A 23,035-nucleotide genomic window follows, 5' to 3' on the forward strand; every position below is an offset into this window, starting at 1 on the left:
ATGTTCTTACACTAGAAACTGAACTCCACAACCCATGCATCGAAGTCATGTTCTGGCATTTGGACCAGCGAGGAAAGGCATAGCGACACTTACAAATAATGTTTGCGAGTGTCAAGTAGATTTTTGAATTCATAATTTACACCTACTCATAATTTTATGATTTCATAATTGGTGTGCCTGAGGCAAGACTTAGTGAAACTAACTACCTTCGTCATTTTTGTACTTCGATATATCTATAACGTCACATAGTATATACCATGATTTTACTATTCCTCTTATCCTCCAGAAAACTTAATAAAGGAATATGCAGTTCGTTATGATTAAATCATGATTGTTGAGTAAATTTTATTACATTTTGGTTTCCTATAAAGTTTATTTGGTATAATTTAAGAGGCATTGTGCTATTTTCAGTGAAATATTGGCCCCTTCATATAATCTCATGAACCCTATTTACACTCTTAAACCTGATTTCGGGTACATCTGCTCTGACAGGATTTTATCTCTCTGGCGAAAAACATTTGTATTACTTAAAGCAAATTAATTTCATTTTGTCCACAAGTAAGGTTCTTTCGGCTATTTAACTGACATAATTATGGCAAATTATTATTTTAACCCTTAAGAAGTCGCGCGGGGTGTTCACAGACACCCAGCCAGGTAACTTTTGTGTTGCTAGCCAAAGTCCTGGTGAAAAAAATATTAAAAATGTCTCAAAACGGGTTTTAAAAATCTGATTGCAGCAAATACTTTTAAAAACATGTCTAGAGTTACGCCACATTGTCTTAATTATTATAAAGATTAGTAATAAAACAAATATCAATTTGGGGGTCTACTGGATCCCCGCGCGAGTACTAGTGTCACAAAAAGGGCGAGATTACTTACGGATTAAGTTTATTCTTTCTTATTTATATTATTTCTCTGTGTATGCTAATTCACGGTAATCTTTAATACAATATGTCTTTAAGGTAATTTAACATTTTTATTTACACAAACTTTATTGACAAAAGGATAAGCATGCCGAGAAGTACATTCTCTATTAACTTCAATCACTACCTTTGAACAAGGTTGTATGATAACTGTAACTTTAATCAACATATAGACATATGAACTTTAAGAAATTAGCAAATTTCAACGTGAGAGCCTTGAAGCTCTATACATGATTCCTAGCTGTAATCTGAGGTATGAAATACCCCAGCTACTCTTGAACGAATAATTAAAGCCAGAGAACAGTGGAGGAATAACTTTAGAAATACAAGCCATCATGTTGAAATTTACTGATTTCTTAAGAAATATATGAATGTCTGTGTAAACTAAAGTAGCAGTTATCATGCAAACTTATTTAAAAGTACTAACTCATATTTATAGCGAATAGATCTCTCGGCATGCTTGCAATTACGTTAATAAAATTTAATATACACCCAATACACACACACACACACACACACACACAACTTCTATTCATGTCTTCATTAACTGCATTAAATTTAATTATGATATATACATTCACAATTTATTTCACTTAACTTGTATTGCTCTATGTGAAGAGTTTGTTGTAACTCAACCTTTTCATTGAAGATTTTACACTCAAAGAAAACGAAAATAGTGATGTTAGAAACAATTGGAGTAAATAACATTTTGTTTATAATAGTAAGCCTAGATTATTTGTTGTCCTTTCAGTAGTGCACGTGCATGTGTGCTATTAAGTTTATAATCGTATAATCACAAAATAGTAAAAACTTAGAGATATAAACTAACGAATGATAATGGATGAAAACAGCGGCTGAAAAGCGAATGACGAAAAATATCTCTAATGAACATATGAATGACTTTTGATCTACATGTGATAATGTAAAAATTATATGGATTTCTGGATAATTTATATAAATTGTTTTTTAACTCTTAACATTGTATTATACTAAAATATTAAAATCAGTCGCCAATTTACTAACACCTTCTTGTGGACATAATTTTAAAAAAATAATCTTAACTTTTTCTTTTATAAGAGAAGAGCTTTTCTAGGTTCAGGAGGTAAAATTATGATAGTTTCGTAAATAACCAACTGCTCACTGCAAGAAACTTGAAGGTAATACTATCAAGCTAAGATTGGCAACACAGAATGTAAAATGAAATTACATGCTAGATGGCGTAAGTGTGGCACTTATCCGGAGCATGCACAGTGCAGTCCACGAGTGTCCAAAACGCAAGCAATAAGCGAGATTTGTCACTCCCTGTGTTAGAATTTCTTTCAATCTTATTGAATACTTTGAATACTCAATAGACATTTTAGTTTTGTCCCTAGATGTTGCATAGATTTTGAAAACGTAAGATTTTACTTCATGGTAATTCTACTAGTTACACTTCGGGCCATGCTTATAGTGTAATAACTTACGTCAATGACCCAATATTAGTAATCCAAGACTTGTAACCAAAGATGAGTGAGCTACACAAGGTTGTAAGGGCGAACACAAGAACAGTTACGTATAACATGAACGCTCGGAAATTACATTCCAGGTGTTTAAGTAGCTGTAACTAACTGCTCTGTGGTCGACGGTTCTTCTGCCTATAGCTGTATAATTTGTGAAAGTCGTTGAGCTTTCCCTTAGAAGATATAGTTTCGGAAAAAATAGATTTTGGCCGTAGGAAAAAAAGCTTTTGTACAGTGAGCCCTTAGTACTCGGAATGCTGCAATTAATCCCTGATTTATTCACAATGGTGTGCTTAAGAGAGACTTTTAGGTTTGATCTCCTTGAGCAACATATTATGTAAAAACATTTGCCTTATATTAAATTATGTATACAACACATGAAATGACGTGAATTTTTGAGCTTAAAGCCTCCTTGATGGAATTCTGCGTACGGCACTATTTACTTTTATAGTTGAAAACACAATAACTATGTGCTATTTAAGGATAGATGTGTGAGGTAACTATAAAAGTAACCAGGAAAGTTCTGTCGCTTTTTCACCCACCATCTTCGAACAACCGTATGTCACCTAACACGTACCTGAAAGATCAAAAATAGTCCCCCTCAGCATCGACGAACATCTGCCAACGTTCTGGGAACCATGGATTCCATCGCGGTAGAACTTGGTTAGTCGTGAGGCAAAGAAGGTATCAAGTGCATTTTGTGCACCTCTATAAGGTATTTGAAGGCATCCTCTAAGGTGATTGTCGAAGGAGTGGAACAGGTGATAATCGGACGGCACAATGTCCTGGGAGTATGCTGGAAAATATAGTGTTTCCCATCCACCCATCCGGGTGATCCTAGCCACGTGGGACTTACCGTTGTCCTGTAACTGTAGGACCCCTTTGTTATTCATAAGTGCTGGCTCCAGAGTTTGGAGTATTTCTTGAACTGCATCGATGCTGTGACCAGGTGGTAGTTGTTCCCGATGCATGATACCGCTAACAGTCCACCAAAATACACAGGAGGACCTTATTCTTGTGCAGTGCTGGTTTCGGCTGTTTTTGAACCCGTTCATGGGATGCTAAATATAATCATGACGGCACCGTGGAGTTTCGTACATGACTCACTTCCCACACAACATCTTGTCCAGAAATAGCTCCTTCCTGAGAAGAGACAGCAAAGAAACACACGATTCTGCTCGCGTTGCCTTCTTGCTCGGAGTCAAATCATGTGGGACCTATTGACCAAACTTGTAATGCTTCCCAAGTTTATTGAGGTGCTGGCGAATTGTAATCCCGGTTCCTCACATGTCTGGGTACTGTTCGTCTCAATTGCTGCCTGAAGATTTTCATTTTGCATATGTGTTGGTCTTCCGGCACGTAGTTCATCTTCAAATGGTTCATCACCGTCCTTAAAATTGTTAAACCACCGTTGCACTATCAGCGTAGTCACGACACTCTCACCAAAGGAATGGCAGAACCGTTACAGCGGCGGTACCCCAGTTTGAGCTCGTACAGCATACACGCCCTTATGACGCTCTGTGAAGGTCCCATGTTCACTCTGTCCTTACGCAAGTTCACAGTGTAACTGAACTGCCACAACCATTTAGTATATTTGATATACGAACACAAACAACTGACCTTCGCCTTATCTCCATTCGGATTGAGCTCACGGTGTGAGGGCCAATGGAATACAGACCTCCACAAAAAGCGACAGAACTTTCTTGGTTACCTTTATACAATAACCATATGCTATTTAAGGATGGATTTTGAAGCAAGTACACTCTTCTGATAAATCATGCATGGAAAATATATTACAGAAACTATATCTAAACATATATTAGAAGCCTACCTGTAAATCGAGAAGTATTAAAACAAATAAAGATTGTTTTCCCATTTGGGGTTAAAGGCAAACACAATTTTTTTATTGGTAATAATACGATATGTTTCATTGAAGAAATAATTTTCCACTGTAGTTATGCGATTTTTTATGTATAGAACATTTCGCAATATAATATATAGCATAACTTCAAAGCAAGAGTAATCTGTTAGTAATTTCGTTTGTATTTCACTGTATATAAAGATCTTATATTGTGCTTTTTAATGAGGTGGTTAGTCATGGATAAAAATATTTCATTTAATATTTAACTTGGGAATAAATATTTGTATTTACAAAGGGAAAAGTAATTAATTCTAAAAAAATCTTTTTTTTTTAAATCTCGTACTCCATGGGATATGTAGAGTGGATTTAGTATTTATAATGTGAAAAAGAAACAGTAAAGTTATGAGTAGCCCTTTTCCTGTGTCTTTCTATTGTTCTTTATCGCATCTTTGTATGAATATATATGGAATAATTGCTTACCTAAACTCTAAAATACATTAAATAATGATTACAATTTTTCTCTGTTATTTTTATTATTAACTTTTATATTGATATGAATAAGTCCTAAATTTAATATTATTTGAGAAAAGACTTAAAAGTATTTAATATGTAATGATACAAAAAAATCAATCTTTATAACAGTGTTTATTTTCCTGCTGGTGTTTTTTGCTTAGCAGAATTCCAGACAAGACTAACAAGGAAGGTACCCAGATGTAACAGACCTATTGTGATAAGATTGCACAGACATAAAGAACGTTGAAAAAGAAGCGACACTTTTTTTTTTTTTTGATGGCCAACAAACGCATTGAAAGAGTCAAATAGGGGCATAGAAATGGGGTCAGAAAGAGATTATGTTCAATATTGCGGGAACGAGAAAAGATATCGGGAAAGGTTAAATGTACGAAATACTACTCGTAGTCAACGCAATTCAATGAGGTAGAACATACCCATTAGAAGACCGGAGAACATCCGGAAATGGACCGAAATGAGCGAAAAGGGTGATAAGAAGCAGGAAGGGAGAAGAAACGAAAACAGAAAATATGTGTTTTTGCTTTGGGTGCATACATCACCCATATACGAAAAAAACGCAGATTTATCTCAATGCCCAAAGATGGGATGACACGCAGGAAGAATACAAACGCCGTTCGTATAGGCTGCCAGCGAGACAGTGGGTTGCATATATCAGGTAATGGGAACAAAAATTCATAGCACAGTAGAATGTAATAGCAGGTGGTTCACATACGTACGATTAACAACAACATTAATATCAGTACCTCACTTGAGTATCAACATTATATCACTACGAAAATACGCGTACAACATAACAGTAATAGTAACAATTTTGTTTTTGTATTACTACTGCCTACACCCATTTTCGTTTCCAACATCCATCTCATAGTTAGGGGGGCACGGTGGCTCAGTGGTAGAGCGTTCACCTCTGGTGTTTGGGGTCTCGGGTTCTATCCCAGCCCCCGCCAAGTGAACTTTGTGGTGGACGAACACCGTGCTCGTGGGTTTTCTCGGGGTTCTCCCGTTTCCTCCTACTTTCTTCATTCCACCATTTCACTCATCTCTCATTATCACCGTCTCCTTTAGCCTAACCGGCATAGCCGTGGGACGTAAAACTTAAAGATTTCATTTCATTTTTTTTTTCCATCTCATAGTTGTTCTCATTACACAATGTATGCAACCCACCGCGCAATGCTGTCTCATTGGCTGTCTATATGAACGGCATTTGCATCCTTCCTGCGTGTTATCCCATTTTCGAGCAGAGATAAATCTGCGTCTCTTTCGCATACGGGCAACATATGCACCCAAAGCAAAAACACGTATTTTCTGTTTTCGTTTCTACTTTCTTCCTGCTCTTTATCACCCTTATCATGCTAGTGTACCTTACAATTGCAATGAGATTTTGAATGTTTAAATCGAAATTACAGAATACAAATTGTTAGTGCAGGGATGCAAATAAGCAACAAAAAAAATTACTAGACCAAGAAAAAAGCTACTAACCCATATTTCACAATAGAAATCATTTACGTACCTTCGGTATGATATTACATACTCACCAGCACCGATAAATCAAATGTTGAATAGCTATACCCGGTTTCTTGCTGCAAACGACAAAGAGACTTCTTGGGCGACCAAAGGAGTCGATAACTGATATCTTCCACAACACCTGGCTGCGAAGTACGATGCTTCCATGTCTCAGTCAAGGGCAATCCTGTTTCTTCCAATTTATTCACTAGAGACCATATCATGTTCCTGTCTGTTGCAGAACGTGAGAAAAATTTGTTTCTAAATGCTCTTTGAGTGCAAACAATAGATTCCGTTCTCCAAAAATTTTTAACGAAAAAACTCATGTTACTCCAAAGAGTACACTATTCTCACTGTGTCCTGATCATAGTCACACAGTAGCACAGATCTGTACAGCACAATTCCCAATACAACGGCCCAGTTTCCCGTTTCTTATTGACCTTGGCGAGGTTGTCATACCGCAGTTCATTCCAATTGTAAAATACATCTGGTGAATGTTTGCTGTTTTTCTTGAGGCGCGGACGATATTACCCCAGATGAATTTAAACCAGAAAACATAGAACCACAAATCTCCCATCCTTCCTTGATATTTGCCATAAACCGTATGAAAATCGGATTTCATTTAGAAATTCGAGACCCAAATGAAATCCGTGAGTTTATATCTTTTGTTATATGTTTGATCTAAAGGAATTCCATGGAAACAGAATTTTGTTTTTCTACGCATGTATATGGATCTTTACTGCACGTTTTGTGAGATTACTCGAAACTAAGCGAAATGGATATGCTCTATATGGATATAGAGCATATAAAAAGAAATACAACATTGCCTGCCAAATTCGAACACTCCAGAAGTTATACAAATTGGGATACGAATGAGAAATTAGAGAAAACTTTATTTGGGAATATAAACGATGCTTTACAATCCAAACGCCCAGCACGCAATTCGGACCCTTTACCTGTTTTTATCTTCTTTTTTATATAATGTATTCGCCATGGTCCTAAGAAGTTAATTTTCGTTCCAATACTGTTATTATTTTACATTAAAATTCACTGTGTTTATTATTAAAATCATTCGATTCCAGCGGACAAGGGAATGGATTCATTAATCTAATTTCTATTATGTTAAAGATAAACTTGTGTTGGAATTCGAAAGTGTTTTTTTTTTTAACGGATTAAGTTTGTCTTCCAACGTATCACTGTATTCGTGTTGAAATCTTTCTCTATATTGTTAAAAAAAAAGTTGAGCGTATTGATTATGTATGTTTTGGGACAAAAAAAAAATTCTAACTCTAACTTCGGGTATCTTCGGAAAACAGCAACCTTTCGCAGTCGGAAAAAATTATACAGATGTGTTTTCTCTTCTTTTGAGTATAATGCATGTTGTAAAGGGAATTATCGTCGCGATTAGAAGTCGTTAATTTAATCTTCAATGGGATAATTTAGTAAATAACTTAAAATAAGTTTCGGATTTTCTTTCTACATATGTTCATTATTAATTAATATTGGACTTCCGAAGAGAAACATCAAATGAATTTATTAACCATGTCTATAGCGACATCACCCAGTCACTATCTCTTTTCAGTTTTATTTAAAACTAAGAAAGAGCGGAGAAGGAATATATGAAAGAAGTCGAAAAGAAAGATAGAAGAAAGAAGGAAAAGAAGAAAGAAGAAGAAGAAGAAGGAAAGAAGAAAGGAAGAAGAAGACTAGAAGTGAAAGAAAATCCGGGATAATTATGGAAATGTATTGGAAAAGTTTAAATATGTATTAAATGGTGATTCATAACTGAATTTTATTAGTTGAAAATCGATTCTGAACGCTTCTTGAAGAGACACACGTTCCCTCGTACCGCTATGACCTGGATCCAGGTAACGACATAAGTGGGAATTACCCTGACCCAGCCCAGATGATGAGAAGTATTAATTTAATGAGTTGTCTATTATTTGCAAATGTTAAATAACCTTTATCCAATAATTAAAATTTCCACAGCAGAGATCGAACACACGTTTCAATCAGCCAAGGAAAAACAAAAAATCAAAGTGATTTACATATTTTCCACAAACAGGAGTTTTCGAGATTCTTGAAAAGATTGTCGGTATCCAAGCTAATTCTGCTGTTTCGGCTTTCCTTTCAGAGCCGATTTCGAATAATTTCGTGTTAGTTATTTTTCATGGCCTCGACCATTCACCGACACACATATATTATAGTATACGTACATATAGTAGGTACTATTACATTCAATTGTGATTAGAAGTAACCACTTAAAACTAAAGTTGTCATTCATTTACGCACACACGCATACTTACAGGATAGTGTATTGATTTACGTAGATCAGTTTTAAAGGAAACTATCTGCTAACTACATTTTTAGCAACATTTATTACATCTATTAGAATAACACAAATAAAATGTTAATCACATGCGAATAAGTATATATCCTTACACATGGAATCTTAACCTACCTCAATATAAGTCTAATATTAAAAGAAGAGATAAAGAAAAAAAATTAATAACATATAAAGAAGGGTTGGAAATTTATTAGTTACATCATGAGGTATCTTGTATGACGAAAGAGAAAAAATAAATTTTAGTATGTTGATTAAAAGAGTCTTTTCTCGTGGTTTCGGATATTATTTTATATTTCGCGTCGATAATGGACCCTTTGGTGTCCATGCGCGTTATTTCACTTTATATAAGTACACATATAAAATAATATTCATATAATCGTGAGTTACACGTATTTAGTCTGTAGAATTATTCGTCTATACATTCTTTTCCTTTCATGGCTTACGAAAGCAAACTGTTGTCATTAATTTTACTGCAACTGTATCACTCATTTAGTTATTCCTTTCATTATCTAGTCCATTTCACTCAATTTAAAACCACTATCATATTTCCCTATATTAGATTCACGCATTGGTAGTAATAGTATTGATACAATCTAAAGACACAAATTTCCTGAATTCGAGGAGGTTTCGGTGGTAATTACTTTTCTATCAAGACCACGAGCACAAAATCGGAAAAACACTATTCTGGTTCAAAGGTTGTAGATTGTGAATGAAGTGGTAAACAATTATATGGGATATTCTAGGTTTGTGAACTTGAGGATGATTTTAATGGTAGTTTAGCGTTACGACAACCTGCCCTAGTTATACGCCACATGTGATTAGTACAATAACAGAAAATGTTAATATACATATACAAGTTAATTACATTACAAGGATTAAGGGTAAAGTTTTAACAACGAGCGTTATTCTAAATTTACATTTTATATTCGTCGTTTTTTTTTTCGAAACTATGGCAACCAACAACCGTTCGGGGTAGGTACCAAGACCCTTTTCACATATTTATCTACATAATTCAACATTATACATTTTATTTCAATATCACATTTATCTTCATCATGTATTAATATTCAATTATCACTTAATCTTCTAAATAAATTTCCCCGCGCAATAAAATCCTCAGGTTACAACACTTCATAATATAATCTAGATTCGACTATACAACTAATAAATAACCGCGCAATTATAAACTTTTATATCCTTGATAATTTCGAACTAGTGGACACTTGAAGTGCAGGGCAGGCACGTTAACTAAGTTACAACACATAATTTATATATTTTTTACAATTCGCCATACGGATAGTAAAATCTTAAAAAATTAGCAATACTTATGGGCCCAAAATATCCATACGAAAATTCACCTCTATTGCACTTAATAGAAACAAAGGTGAAGACAACGAATAGTATAATGGTGAACTTTAATGGGAGTATGATAAGAGAAACGAAAGCAAAGTTGGATTGTATACTGGATTATCGCTTGCTACCTCGGCGGGTCAAATTGTGGTGGAAATGATACCTCGATATCTGATGAAAATGAATATCTCCACGAACTACGTCTCGCAATATCTCAATTAAATATTTAAGTTCAAGTAAGGTGTGTTAAATGGTTGATATTTGTCAAGTTAGAAAACTTCGGGGGGAGGATGAGAATTAAAAAATCTTAGTGAAGAGAATAGAGAGATAGAGAAGAGAAAAAACGACGCGCCAAAGGAAATAAGCTACGACACTAAAGCTACAAAGATAAGTGATCGAATTTTAAACATGACAATCGTCATCTTCACAGCCAAATATACTTTTCAATATGCCAAAATAAGTGGCCTACAAAATGCTAGTAAGTAAATAAATATCTCCAAGTACGTGAGTAGTCCGTGCCCACAATAGAATTTTCATAAAGTCAAAGGCTTTAAGGAAATCCCACTACCCACTGTATCCGGTCAACATCATTGGAGACCCGGGTCCTACCGGAAAGTCGGTGTGTTTTCTTAATTTAGGATTTAAAAAAGATATCCGACCCCTTAGAAACTGAGAAAAGTTTTGAGTAAAGTATGGAAAAGTAGAGAGAAATAGAGAAAATAGAATAGAATAAATAAAATAGAGAAAATCGTAATTGGGATTTGTCAAAGTTAAAAATAATAAATAAAATAAATTTTATAAATAAAATGGTTTTGCCGAATTCTCGCTAGTGTTTCCCAGCACTAACCTTGAGACGTCAACTAATTTCAATCAGTATATATTAGAAATAAAAGAAGTGGAAATTCATGGACATTGGGATCTTGGACGGATATATGATGGTCTACTCTAATAAATTTACTACTTTATTCATTCGTATCCATTTCGTCACCTCTCCGAACAGTGATGAACTCGGTTTAGTCAGGTGGCGTGGAGAAAAGTTACAAAGTCCTATCGCAAGTGTGAAGATGAACGCGTATTTTTAAACTGCTATTCTATTCTGCAATTAGGAAAACGGCTATTCTATTCTGCAATTACTTGGAAACTATCCGGAATCATTTGCTACATGAACACTACTCACATGGTTGGAACAGATCAGCAATTAGTATAAACAGATACAATCAGATGTCAAGCCACGAAGTGAAAGAATATTCAGTCATTTTCACACCACACTTCCTCACACGGAATTCTGACGTAATTTTCAGTGCTTGAAACATTTAACATTACATATATAAACAAGCAGTAACTTATGGCAGAGAATACAACTGTGCTCATAAATAGGTGTTCTATCATTTAATCACACTTACTATTATATATATTTTTATCACTATTCTTATTCATTTATATTCATTCACATTTATAACAAATTCCTTTACAGACACCCTATTCTACAATTATGCCCAAGACTGTTCAAAGCAGTCTCATTCTATATATATTAAAATCAACGAGCTACTATATGAACTATCGTACACTGATCAAACGTGAGAATTCGCATGGACCAACACTTAATTCTTCCTACACAAATGTCAACGTATTTGCACTTCAAGGCTTTATATTGTCTATGTATGTAATGAAAATTTAATATCATTGACTGTACTCTTAACTAAACGTAATTATATTTTGAAACCAACCACAATGAGCTTGATCACAGAGCGTAACGAAGAAAGAAAATTTGAAATTGCAACCTGCGGACAGAATAGTGTCATGCAAGCAAACTTCTGTTTAAGAACGAACGTAAAGTTCTTTTTTCTTAATCATTTAATTACTAGCCTATATATCTTATTGTGCTTTTGAGAGCAGTCAGATGTCAATAGAATTCATTTATCTACCTATTCATATGGGCCAGAACTGCGACACATTTCTCAATAATTACTAAAAAGTGATGTTTTATAACCTGACTTGTCTCTTAAGTCTCGGGGGAAACAAAACACTATTGATGAGTAGTTATTTACCGAACGCGAGATGGAGTTGTATGAAAATAAACTTTGTACTACCAAACATGCTCTGTACTATAGTAAAAGCTAATTATGCGTTGAATATCATGAGATAACGATACAGAATTATCGTAAATTCATTTAAGGACCAATGTACTTGTTACAAGAGACCAAAAGGGATGAATAATTAAAAAGCAACAATACATTGTCCTTAAATATACAGATGGTGATCAGAAAAATGGAAACACCTGTAGTTAGCAACACGACAGATGTGTGGGTTGACAGTGGTGTCGCGTCGCCCGCAGCGCCGGACCGCTGGTGGTGGTGTGTTTGGTCGGTATCCATACTACGTCAAGCGCAGTGGAACAGCAGTGTCCAGTGGCTGCAGCAGACGGATGTAGTGTAAAATGGGAGACCTCTCAGATTTAAAAAGAGGGCAAATTGTTGGTGCGCGGTTATGTGGAGTGAGTGTGACGGCAGTGGTTACTGTGTTAGGTGTGTCGCGTGGAACAGTGTCGAAGGTGATGACGGCCTACACAACACACGGGAAAACCACATCGGGGAAGCGGAACAGTGGGCGGAAGAAAATCATGAGTGACAGGTCACGCGGGGTATTACAGCGCATCGTCACGCAGAACCGTCGTGCCACTGCGGAGCAAGTGACGGAGGAACTCAATCAGCACCTCCCCCAGCCTGTTTCGACAATCACAGTCCGCCGTGAATTACATGGCATGAACTTGCGAGGTCGTGCTGTACGGGCCAAACCGCTCATCAGGGACCATAACGCTTTCGCACGCCGCAAATGGTGCCGCGACCATGCAACTTGGACCGTTGATGACTGGAAACGTGTGATATGGTCGGATGAGTCATCCTTCACAATATTCCCAACCACGGTCGTGTTTATGTGTGGAGAACGCCCAAAGAAGCTTATGATCTGCAGTGTCTCCGCCCAACTGTGAAACATGGCGGCGGCTTGGTGATGCTGTGGGCCGCCATATCATGGTTTTCATTGGGTTCTGTGGTCACACTTAGCGGACGAATCACTGCCAACGATTGTGTTGCAATTTTAGGAGACCACTTGCATCCTATGGTCCGGATGTTGTTCGCGGACAATGACGCCATCTTCCAGGATGATAATGCACCCATTCACACAGCTGGCGTATTTGCAGCGTGGTTTGAGGAACATCGGGCTGAAGTTCAACACCTCCCCTGGCCCGCCCAATCCCCAGATCTCAACATAATTGAACATTTGTGGTCCGTCTTGGAAACACGACTCCGGCGACGATTCCCACCTTCATCCTCTCTCACAGAACTGGCCGATGCCCCTCACGAGGAATGGTGTAAAATTCCACTTGCTACCATTCATGACCTCTATGCCTCCATCCCACGTCGCATCAAGGCTGTTCTAAAGGCGAAAGGTGGCCCGATACCATATTAATCTGGTAAATTGCAATTTCGTTCGGGTGTTCCCATTTTTCTGATCACCATCTGTATTAATCATACTTTCACACATGCATCACTCATACTAAATTACACATATGCATACTATACATATCGTGTGCAAATTACACATATATATCGAACAAATCACTGACTTTACCACTTATTGAATCGGCTCTGAGAACTGAGAAAGAGGGAAAGGGGTCAGAGCCAAGTGGTCATTCTATTAAACTAATCAATGTTTCAATTATAGGATTACTGTTAATGCCCCGGTAGGGACATATTGAAACTATTAAGAAAGAAAAGATACCTTTTGCTGAGGGGATGAGAACATTTAGGATATTGCTTAAAACATGATGCGTTGGAAGCTGTGGGTCACGTTTAAGGATAAATGAGAGTCTCTGTTAGACATTAGACTGACATAACGAAAAATAACTTAACTACCCAATAACCTACATACACAGCAATGTAAAAAAAATCAATAAAACTACACACAAAAACTAGATATGGACAGTTACCGCACTCTAATCAGATTTGGAAGGGTAAAAAGGAATATCCTAAAAGGTTTTACATCATCAAATCTTAATCTAGGGAGCTCTTAACCTTAATGGGAGAAATCCAATGCACTACTATTTCACTCCTGTCCACAGCTACTTGTAGTTGCAATCATGGCGTCTGCTGAAACGAATTCTATATATTTGCTTTTCTGGTTTAATTTCACTAGCAGATTCCTAAAGTTTCGGGACTCCACATCTTTCCGACATGATTATGAGACTTTTTAACTTATTTTTACCTGAATATTTAGTCCTTTGCCTGCTCTTATCTCTAAGATGATCACGTCACAAAGAACCAGGTGAAGGCGCGCTAGAATACTAAGGAGGAAATATAGTTCCTATCAAAGCAAGGAGTTTTCGCGGTGGAAAATACAAAGCAAATAAAAAGTGGTAGAAACTGGATTAAACCAGATTTTAGCAGGGTATGGGCATTTCAGACGGACGAAGGGGGTCTAAAAAACTCTGCCAAATATCAGATTGGTGGACATACAACGATAACGTTGTATGTAGCATTAGCAATCTGTGCCTATTTACAGAAAGGGATCAGAGGCGAATTATGTGAGCAGTATAATGTATAAAGAAAAAGAAAGACATATAGAGATTTCGAGATATTATTTGTGTAATCGGTAACTAAAATAAGAGTTGTTGTTACTATAGCAACGACGTATAAAAAATGTACATGTACGTAGACATCTTGACGAGAAAATAAGTGTGTGTATAAAGGTCTAGATATTTTGTTGGTTATACAGAAAAGTTAATTATGTACACTTCTCATGGTCAAATATTAAAAACCAGTTAAGAAAGTGTTAAACGCGTTGAATTATTTTGAAGATTAACTTAAGATACGAACCAGGCCCTTACAAAAATTGGTGCCTCACCTCGGGAGTTATATAAGTGTCGTTTCGAAGGTTAGTAAAAACGGCAAGCCTTCAACGCGACCTTAATATTACTATATTGCGGAGTGGAAAAGTAATTAAGCGAAATATGGCCATGAGTACGGAAAGTGATAATATGATTGGTGAACAGAGTGTATATCCTGAATTGACTCCGAGTGACAATTTGGCTGATCTTCTAAAAGACTTGGTCCAACAAATAAGAAATCAGTCAGAGCAAATGAAGAACCAGTCCGAGCCAATTCAAGAAAAATTGGACCAGAAATTAACTCAGTTAGCCAAGGACTTTGACGAAAAAATAGTGAAGCTAAATCAATGCAATGAAGACAGATGGGAGCATGTGTAACATCAGTTAAATCAGATGAACCTACATGTGGTGGAAAAATTCGAGAAGTACGAAGAGAAAATAGAAAAAGTAGTACAAAGAAGCACAGAAATGCAAGAATCCATGGATGTTTTAGAATCAACAGTTAATGTCCATGAAAACCATATTAAAGTACTGCGAGATAAAGCAAATTTCATCAAGGAAAGGTGTATTCCCGGTACTTCATTCCAGGATACCGAAGGCACGAATCATCCTATAGCCACAGGTTGGGTACCTGATCATCCTCCCGGAACAACATTGGAATTTAATTGATCCTCGAGTGGTGCAGAGAGTAGTGACGGAGAAGAACGAGTGAGGCAAACATCCAGGCGCAAACACATTTCCAGTAGAGGTATGAAGACATCCACAGGTAAACATTTGCGGTTTAGCGAAGTTAAGTCACTCACAAAGTTTAGTGGCGTGCCAGGAGATATACCCGCTAGGGCATTTCTCGAAAAATTTCAGGATGAATGCGAGCTCATGGGTGTAAATGAGTCTCAATTCTTAAAATTATTACCGCATATCTTGTTGCCACCTTGCTTAATATGGTTTAAAGCTATTAGAGGCAATCTTCATACGTATTCAGATTTTAATAATGCTCTTTTGTCAAATTATGAAAACGATTTTATGGTAGCAAATAGAGATGCTGTTTTGCGAACGAACCACTACAATCCAAAGTTACACCGGAGTATTACTGAATTTGTAGTATCGACACATCATGAGTTAAGATCATTAAATCCGAACCATCCGGAATCCCGAATTATAGCTTCAATTAGGATCTTATTGCCATTTAGACTACAGCAATTGTTAATGTCGGCAGAGTGCATTAACTTCAACCATTTAATTATGCTCATTCAGAGTTATGAGAGTCAGTCTGGAATTCAAAATAACAATAAAATGCAGGATAGAGGTCAGGGTAATTATGCACGTAATCAGACACAATATGCTCCTGTTCGTAATGTTGATATACAACCTGAAAATGATTCTAATGTTCGTAGTTTCTATAATAGAATGAGTAGTTATAATGGTACCGGAAATCAAACGCAACCTTATTATAGAAATGGAGCTAGGAATTTCAGAAATAACAACGGGAATTTCAGTAGGAGTAATAATTATCGCCGATTCTCACAAAATCAATTTGCAGATGGCAGGAATTTTGTAAACAGGAACCAAAATATGGTATTATCCTATGAAAGACAAGCACGTACACAAGATTGTGCTATACAATGTTCCTTAAATGAACCCTTTGAACGTATAACTTGAACTGACAAAAAGGCGTCCGATGGATTTGTATTAATTCAGCCTTTGCTTACATCCATGGTTATTATGTTCTTTATTCGATTTATTATTATAATGTATGTTAAGTAATGTAATTATGATTGTGATTCATGTATTTTGCAAAGTTATCTCATAATTACTTATTTGAATATTATAAATATTTAAAAATAAAAGATCATAATTTTAATGTAAACTTATGAAAGTAATGACAGATATATCAAATAGATGCACCTTATTATATGGAAAGAGTAAGAATAATGAATATCGAATCTCTTAATTTTTCAAAAGTTTATTAATGTATTAAATGATGACCATCAATGCGTTTATATGTTCCAACTTTGTTGACTTCTGATCCTATCAATATTTAATATTAGGAAGATCTTTGTTTGTAAATAGTGTTGTTTGTATATGAAGGAATAGTTAATTTTGTACCTTAGAAGGAAACTACTAGTTAGGTTTAATTCTTGAATAGCCTTACTTATGATAATTTAATTCGTCGTTATTAATACTGAGATATACTGACAAATATAAAAATGTGTAATGTTATAATATATTATATATAAATGGAAAAATAGAATATGTGTATTAAAGGTGATATTATATAGATGAGGGCTATTCAAAAGGTAAATGTTTCATGAAATCTAACCCAAGGCTCTTTCCTTCATAGTAAAACTATTATGGAAGTCCCGTTCGAGGCGACATCTACAACGATAACGTTGTATGTAGCATTAGCAATATGTGCTTATTTACAGAAAGGGGTCAGAGGCGAATTATGTGAGCAGTATAATGTATAAAGAAAAAGAAAGACATATAGAGATTTCGAGATATTATTTGTGTAATCGGTAACTAAAATAAGAGTTGTTACTATAGCAACTACGTATAAAAAATATACATGTACATAGACATCTTGACGAGAAAATAAGTGTGTGTATAAAGGTCTAGATATTTTGTTGGTTATACAGAAAAGTTAATTATGTACACTTCTCATGGTCAAATATTAAAAAACCAGTTAAGAAAGTGTTAAACACGTTGAATTATTTTGAAGATTAACTTAAGATACGAACCAGGCCCTTACAGACAATTTCAGAGAATTCTGTCCAATCATTGACCTGATTTAAATTGAATATAATGTATAATTTCAATGATCATCCATTTGAGGTTCCCATATACAGAAATTTAAGATGAAATAATATATATATATATATAAAGAAATTATTCCCCGAAATACAAATTTTCCTATATTATTCTGAAGCTCCTGTGTTAATTTTGATTTAAATAAGAAACAAATGGATTTAATACATAGACCGAAAATTATGTGTTAAAATTTTGAAGTACGCGGTCCGTTCGAAAAGTACTGGTCCCCCAAAAATATTTATATTACTATAACTGTAATGGCATATTACAATGTTGAAATGTTATTAGTGTAGAAAGACCTAACATTTATTGAAATACTTAATGATACAATATTTGAAAACTACAATATTCATATCAGTACATGCTCGTTTTCTCAGCTAGGTTCCCATACATAAAAGAACATTTCCATTTGTAAAAAAAAAAAAAACATTTTCAATGAAAGGAAAGACAGCGAACATAGTTCTCGTATCTATAGTGGAATAAGAAAAGACAAAGGAGAAAAACAGTAGCAACATTTGCAATATCTATGAATGTCATTGTCTTGGAAATTCATGTATATTTCGTTAGAAGGAACACGGCAAGAATAGTCATGTTAGCTCAGCGATAAACTGTGGGAATTTAAATCGTAATGTCCTGAGTTCGATTCGAGTTCGAGTCAAAATTTTTGGTATGTATTTCTGTTTTCCTCAATCCACAAATAGTAACAGAAAATAATTACATTAAAATAACTCGTATTCGTATAATCATTTCAGAATATAGGCAATTATTATGTTTAAAATATAACAAAGGAGAGAATGTTGAATACAAATTAAGAAAAGCATGTAGTAATAGTAAATAAGTCATGTAGTGTAAGGTGCGTATAGAGTTAGATTAGATAGTTAGTGTAACGCGGACAATAAATCACAAGAAGTACGCCAATTAGTACATATATTGTATGGCACAGTCTGTACAAACACAAGAAACAATGGGTATACAGAGAAATGTACTGTTGTAAAACGATACGACCACTGCACTTAATACCCTATGTATGAACCATTGCTCACTGCTACTTGAAAAATGCGGTCAAATATGGAATCCACAAGGTTCTGTGCCGTGGAAATGGCAAGTGCAACCCATGGAGCAATAATAGCTTGTTTCAAAGACTCGATTATATCGTCTTGTTCACCTTCAGCAGACACTTGCCGACACAACACACCAAAAAATTATTTCATTGGGTTCAGATCGGGGGAGATTGCAGACCAATCCATTGCGCACACGTTTTTGTAGTCAAATCATTCTTTTGTGGAATTGACCACATGTATAGGGGCATTATCCTGTTGAAAGACCACAAAGGACCATCAATCACACTAGCGAAGGAAAGCAGATTATCCTCGAGCATAGTTTGATAATCAGTGGCTTTCATACGGCAAGAAAGGAAACCGAGATTTTTTTTTACCACAAGCACGAAACCCACCCCAGAGCATTATGGACTTGCCACCTTGCTGCCGTTTGGAAAAGTTCTGTTCTTCTTTCCTCAAATTATACTAATAATATGCCATGCCCACCTATCTGGACCGTCTAAACTAAATTTCTTTTCATCACTGAAGATTACCCTGTTCCATTCTTCTTTCCAGTGCACATGCTTTTTCGCCCATCGTAGTCTCTTGCGCTTGTGATCGGCGGTGAGTAGAAGTTGAACTTTCATATTCTTATATTGCAACACAAGCACTGCTGCACAGCGTGGCACAATGTTGATTTGTGAACCAGACCAGGTAGAATCACCAGACAGGTTGCCTAGACTTGTATTGCCACCACCAGTGGCGTATTTACGATTTTGTTTCGGGGAGGGCTTTGCTAACTTTCGGGGGGGGGGCTTTGCCTGAAAATGTGAAAATTCTGCTAGATATTTCATATACTTACTTTAGTAAGTAAGATTTCGGGGGGGGGGGGTTAAGCCCGGAAGGCCCCCCTAAATACGCCACTGGCCACCACTAACCTTACGCACTACATTTCCTGCTTGTCTTCTTAGTTTCTGTAGTCTTCCGGCCGACTTCTTCACACCATACTTTGTTCAGAGTATCACATAATTATTCACCACACACGCGGTGCGACGAGTTTTCCTACTTATAGCTCTGGAAGACATTCCTTCAGCTTTATAAGTCGTAAATGTCCTTTTTCATACTCAGAGAGGGCGCTCCTTCGACTCATTTTCCTACTCCTCTGTCATACACATTACAAGCGCGTCCCAAACAAGATACTGTGGCTTCTTCAATCAAATGAAATCTAGTTTCCTGTTTGGAAACTCTTCGAGCACCAACAACCTTCACCAATCTACAGTAACGCCTTCTATCACGTAGTAATCGTATCATTTTGCAACAACTGATATCCATGTTTTGGTTTGTTTCTTTCCTGACTGCTCGTTATCAGAATAAACAAATGAGTTTCCCATGTCTTTTTCTAGTGCATACTAACAGCTATTACTCTACATTCTGTTACGTTGTCATTTTCTCTTAGGTCTTGAGTTAAGTTGAATAACTGTGGTGTTCGTATCATTTTGCAACGCACCTTATTTATCTTCAGCTGTTTGTCATCTCAATATTCTCATTACAAAATGTGATCTAAGTTCGTGAAATATAGACAGAGGCGTGAAAGAACATAAGAGAATATCCAAAATCGGTTCGTGGTTCCAAACAGAATATTCACCAGGCTCAAACTTTCTAGTTCACCAAAGGTCACGTTAAGAGAATGAAATTGTGTTTTAGTAAGGAAGGTTGGACGGGACGTTACATTGGTTTTCAGATCCATACTTTGAAATAATTTTAAATATGGAAGTGGTGACGCTTTGTCGCTCTCTCTCTCTCTTTCTCTTATCTGAATATATATATATATATATATATATATATATATATATATATATATATATATATATATATGTGTGTGTGTGTGTGTGTACTCCATCATAATTCTGGAATGCATGGATCAATTTTAATCAAACTTCCCACACATATTAATCACAGTCTGGAAAAGAGTACTATTGAGATAATCTATAGGGAGTGAGAGGGATACATCTAAAAATGACAGAAAACAATCGACTTTATTCTCGAATCCATAGTTTTCGGTGTCACTTAGATAAATAATGTCATTTGCAATTCCGTTTACCTCCAATTTTAGCTCTCATTCGTAACCAGGGGTTTTAAATAGTGACTTAAAAATATCGAAATCGACCTATATTAGTGTTGAATCATACGTTCTTAGCGCCGCTAAGTTAATTGTTAGCAGTAGAAGTGTCACTTAAGTACGAATTAACTCCCAATGGTGGCAATACATACCTCATAGGTGGAATGGAGGCAGACATAAAAATTATTTAAGAAAAACCGATATTAGTGTCGAAATCCATAATTTTGGTGACCCCTTAGATAAAAGATGAAACTCCAGATGGCAGTTAAGTTAAGCCAATAATAGCACCTTGAAGGTGTGTGAAATTGTGACATGTAAAATTGCAATATTGGAGTCTATAATTGAAAATGACCAATATTGGAGTCAAACCCATATCTTTTCATTGGGAGCAATTCTGATGGCCTTTAAGTTCACCCTGCAGAAAGGGTAAGACCGTATAGCAAACCTAGGGAGAGTGGAAGGGAGTAACATCTGAAATGGTTCCAAACACTGATATTAGTGTATTTCTTTTTAGTTTTGTTATCATCAAGATGAATAGCAATCTCCTGATGCCGTGTGAATCGAAGTTCAACCCATTAGTATCCTTGGTTGTGGAGGAATGGTAACATGAAAAAAATAATCAAAAACAAGCGACATTAGTACTAAATCCATAGATTTTGAGGCCCCTAGGTTGGTTGTCGACACTCACTTATTTAAGTCTCTACGTTCACCTCCCATTAGTCTCTACGTCCACACACACACACACACAAAAACACGACCGGTATTAGAATCCAGAGTTCTTGAAATCGCAGGGATTAATAATTAAAATCTCGATAACCTAAAGTCCAAATTCAACCCGCATCAGCATGATGGACGAGAAAGGATAAAACATAAAATGTCTCAAATGACTATGGTTAGTATCAAATCCATAGTTTAGGACCGTCAAGCTAAAGAGGTTATTGCAATCGACAATAATGAAATTTATGCTTTTCCAAACGATTTTTTTTTAAATTGCCTTGTGATTTGCAAGAATGCAAAAGTTTATTGATGTTTTCGAGTACTATTTTGAGGAATTCTAAAACTTTGGGCTCTTAAACTTGATTTCCTGCACGTCTGCACTGACAGAATCTCGTCTCTGTGGTAAACCAAATTTCAACGTGATAACCTTATAGCTCTATACATGATTCTTAGTGGTATTTTGAGGTTCGAAATATTCCAGCTATGCTCGAACGAATACTTCAAGCCACAGAGCAGCGTCAAGAAACACACTTACGTTAGAGTTAAGAGCCCATCATGTTGAAATTTACTGATTTCTTAAGAAATATGACTGTGTGTGTGAATTAAAGTTACAGTTATCAGGTAACCTTGTTAAAAAAGTACTGATTCATATTCATAGAAAATGTATCTCTCTTTTTATGCTTGTCTTTACGTTAATAAAATTTTATAGACACCATGTAGACACACATATGCCATATCTATATCTATAACTAGATAAATAGATAGATAGATAGATTGATTGATTGATTGATAGATAAATAGATAGATCCTGTAGATAGATAGATAGATAGATGTAGATATATAGATATGTAGATACAGATATATATTAAAACTTCTATTCTTGTCTTCATGAAGTACATAAAACTTAATTATGATATATACTCGTAAATTCACAATTTATTTCACTTAACTTGTATTGCGCTATTTGAAGATTTTGTTGTAACTGAACTCTATATGTCTGTTGATTCAAGTTTTTATTCACAGAGGAAACGAAAATATTAATGTTAGAAACAAACAATTGGAACCATTATGTTAGCCAACAAAATTTTATTTTTTTCTGTAACTGATATGAGAACATCTAATCTTTATGTTTTTGGGTGTGCTGATAACGAAAATGTTAATGAAAATGCAAGATTAGCTCTCGTTTTGAAGTTATGATAATTTTACGTTATTACCTATATAAGCTTATCCGTGTATTTACCTTGTTGTTATTCCTCGGAGGAAGATCCCTGAAAGCCCAACCGCTTTACCTGGCGTTTGTAGATTTCTGCTGGTGATACTCTGATTAGTGTTCAACAATAATCGGCCAATATTGATGCATTTCACTTTCCCTGGTATCTCATTTCCATGTCCGAAATTTGCTGGTGGAAGCGTTCTCCGTGTTCGCGGCTTACAGCACCACATTTGTCAGGAAAG

The sequence above is a fragment of the Thermobia domestica genome, chromosome 8 (assembly GCF_964235325.1).
Source record: "Thermobia domestica chromosome 8, izTheDome1.hap1.1, whole genome shotgun sequence".
Classification (NCBI taxonomy): Eukaryota; Metazoa; Arthropoda; class Insecta; order Zygentoma; family Lepismatidae; genus Thermobia; species Thermobia domestica.